This window comes from Nanorana parkeri, unplaced genomic scaffold (assembly GCF_000935625.1).
Source record: "Nanorana parkeri isolate BGI_ZX_2015 unplaced genomic scaffold, ASM93562v1 scaffold740, whole genome shotgun sequence".
NCBI lineage: Eukaryota > Metazoa > Chordata > Amphibia > Anura > Dicroglossidae > Nanorana > Nanorana parkeri.
This window is the reverse complement of record NW_017307008.1, coordinates 550,729-554,745: the sequence shown is the minus strand read 5'-3', so window position 1 is coordinate 554,745 and position 4,017 is coordinate 550,729.

Below are 4,017 nucleotides of genomic sequence, written 5' to 3'. Positions count from 1 at the left end.
GAAATCATTACGGCTACAATGGAGTTATTATTAGCTCGTCAATAGGGAATTGGCCGCACATCCCGAATGATAAGAAATGTCTTTTCACCGCAGGAAATGGACTCACGCTGTTTTACGCTTGTGGTACCGGCACACCCCCCCCCCCCCGGGGGAGATTCATCAGGAGACAGTTTCCTAGACAGTTGTCATCAGAATGGTGTCCCCCATTGGAAGATTTCCCCTCTATTCCTGTTCTGGTGACAACCCAAAATGTGGGATTTACTTTCACTTTCAGTGATAACGTTCACCAGGCCAGAGACCAACGGAGAGGGTGAATCTTCCTAACGGGGCACACAGGCAGAAATAAAAACCTGACGGGGGGTCTACTCCTGCGCTAAGCTAAATCTAAAATGAAAGCTGATGTTTGATCTGCTTATATTTTGCCTTCATGCCTGCCTACATGGCCAAAAGTATGAGGATCCCCCTCCAAATGATGGGTTGGAGGTGTCTCCGGTGAAGGGTTTGGTGATCCTCCATCATACAAAGACATTGTAGACAATTGTGCTCTTCCGGCCTTGTGGTCACAGTTTGGTGGAGATCCTTTTTCTGCTCCACCATGACTGTCCTCTATGTACAAAGCCAGCTCCATAAAGACATGGTGTGACCAGCTTGTGAAGGACACTCAAGTTCCTCCACACCAGAACCCCGACCTCAACCCTATGAAACTTAGGAGCACCTTATGGAATATAGATGTTCCATAGAAGATATTGAGCTCAGGGGCACAAAGCCAGCTTCATAAATACTTGGTCTGACCAGCTTGGTGTGGAGGAACTTTAGTGTGGTGTACAGAGCCCTGAACTCAACCCTACTGAAGACCTTTGGGATGAGTTGGAATGTTGGTTGCGGGCCTAGTCTTCTCATCCAACATCAGTACCTGACCTCACAAATGGTCTTGGCAAGTCACCATTGTGAGTGCCGGTGACCTGCTGAGCCCATTCTGAGTTTTGCACTGTGTGATCACCATGAGCACCAACACCATTGAAAGGTTGCAGACCATAAGGAGCGTGGGTGGTTCTTGGAAACAATTGTGACCTCACAAATGGGCACAAATTCCCACAGACACCCTTCACAATCTTGTGGAAAGCCTTCCCAGAAGACTGGAGGATGTTATAGTCACACTCTATATTAATGGCCATGGCGAGGGGGCACCTCAGTATTAATGGCTATGGGGAAGCAACTCCATATTAATGGCCACGTTGGGTGGGACCAACTCCATATTAATAGACATCGGGAGGGCCAACTTCATATTAATGGCCATGTGGGGGGGGGCAGCTCCATATTAATGGCCATGGGGAGGGAGCAGCTCCATATTAATGACCATGGGGAGGGACCAGCTTCATATTAATGACCGTGGGGAGGGACCAGCTCCATATTAATGGCCATGGGGAGGGACCAGCTCCATATTAATGATCGTGGGGAGGGACCAGCTCCATATTAATGGCCATGTTGAGGGGGACCAACTCCATATTAATGACCATGGGGAGGGACCAACTCCATAATAATGGCCATAGTGAGGGGGACCAACTGCATATCAATGGCCACAGGTAGTGACCATCTCCAATTTAATGGCCATGGGAGGCAGCAACTCCATATTAATGGCCATGGGAGGCAGCAACTCCATATTAATGGCCATGGGGAGGGACCAACTCCATATTAATAGCCATGGGGAGGGACCAACTCCATATTAATAGCCATGGGGAGGGACCAACTCCATATTAATAGCCATGGGGAGGGACCTACTCCATATTAATAGCCATGGGGAGGGACCAACTCCGAATTAATGACCATGGAGAGGGACCAACTCCATATTAATGACCATGGGGAGGGACCAAGACCAAATGAATGACCATGGAGAGGGACCAACTCCATATTAGAGGCCATAGGGAGGGCCAACTCCATATTATTGGCCATGGGGAGGGACCAATTCCATATTAACGACCATGGTGAGGGACCAACTCCATATTAATGGCCATATTGAGGGGGGCCAACTCCATATAAATGGCTATGGTTTTGGAATGGGATGTCAAGGTGTCATGGTCAGGTGTCCACCATCTTTCGGCCATATACAGCAAAAGGATGGAATGCTCCTTGAACATAATCATCATTCATAATACCCCAAAATTCGGAGAAAATTAACCCTTCCGGCACAGAGAGAACAAACTCTTTGAGGGACATAAAAAGTGAGATCTTTACATTGGTGACATCCCTGTCCGTCCTCTGCACTGCAGGTCGCCGACGTGCTCCACGCTGTCATCACAAGAGAAGAAAATTGCACCGGCACGGAGATTTCGGTGCGTTTATGAGCTGCCATTACGCCGGAGATTCGGCCGCCTGTCAGCCGACGGCCTAATGGAGATGAAGACTTCTTAAGTGACACTAATTAAATGAACGTCCATTTCCTTTTACCGGTGGCACAGAAACGTGTGACACATCGACATTTCCTCCTCGGCACATTTATGTCCGAACCAGTTCATGTTTTATTTATTATTAGGCCATTAAAAGCTGATTTCAGAACCCCGTTGTACGGATGAGTGTGTGCGGCCAGCTTCTGTGTCATCATTTTTGTTTTATATTTATGTTCTTATGTGTCTTTATTTGTTAATAATTGTGTCAATATACTTTGAGTGTTTGCAAATTTTGATAAAATGAATTATTTTTTCTGTTAATAATAAATGAAAAAAGAAATATATATAAACCCGAAATATTGGTGATGTCCAAGGTTGACCTGGGTGATAAGGGGGGTATTGGTGATCTCCAAGGTTGACTCGGGTGATAAGGGGTGACATAACGAATGCAAACGAATCCGAATTTCCATTTCCGAAATTCGGTAGCGTTAGTACGAACGTTCGTTTCGTTTTCTGTTTCTTATTCGTTTCGTTCGTTGGAGCAAAGTGACATTAGAGAAGGAGAAAAACATTTTTTCCCCCTCAAATGTCACTTTTGCTGCAAAGGAACGAACGAAACAAATAAGAAACGAATAAGAACAGAAAACGAAACGAACGTTCGTACTAACGTTACCGAATTTCGTCCGAATCCGAATTCCGAATCCGAATTGACTTTCACACCCGAATCCTGAAAAACGAAATAACACAAATCCGAATTTAAAACCAAACGAATTTTTGGGCAGTGCACATGTCTAGTATATTGGTGATGTCCAAGGTTGACCTGGGTAATAAGGGGTGTATTGGTGATCTCAAGGTTGACAGGGTAATAAGGGGTGTATTGGTGATCTCCAAGGTTGACCCAAGTGATAAGGCGGGTATTGGTGATCTCCAAGGTTGACAGGGTAATAAGGGGTGTATTGGTGATCTCCAAGGTTGACCCAAGTGATAAGGCGGGTATTGGTGATCTCCAAGGTTGACAGGGTAATAAGGGGTGTATTGGTGATCTCCAAGGTTGACTCGGGTGAGAAGGCGGGTATTGGTGATCTCCAAGGTTGACCCGGGTGAGAAGGCGTGTATTGGTGATCTCCAAGGTTGACCCATGTGATAAGGGGGGGAGAATGGTGATCTCCAAGGTTGACCTGGGTGATAAGGGGGGTATTGCTGATCTCCAAGGTTGACCTGGGTAATAAGGGGGTGTATTGGTGATCTCCAAGGTTGTTTGGGGTATCGGTGACACCTTCAGACTGGCCAGCAGACCCTTGGGGAAAAAAGGGTATGTATGTATTATGTATCCTGTAATATAATGAAGGGTTGGACCATGGAGTGCAGTGGGGCAGAGCCGTCCCTTTAACAAGGCCTCAGGCGGCATCTCTTTGGGTCACGTTGGTGGCAGGCAGAGCGGCATGTTTGCTCTATAGTGACTGCTCTGCTGTACAATGCCACCCCATTTTTTACAGTCAGAGCGCCTCAGGTTGCTGACAGCCAGGCGGGGAGATGAGCGGAGATGAATAGGCAGGAAGAGGTGACCACCTCAGGTGTTTTAGGTAGGAGGGGGGCACAAAAGGGCAGGAAGTGAGGACTGGGGGGGGGGGGT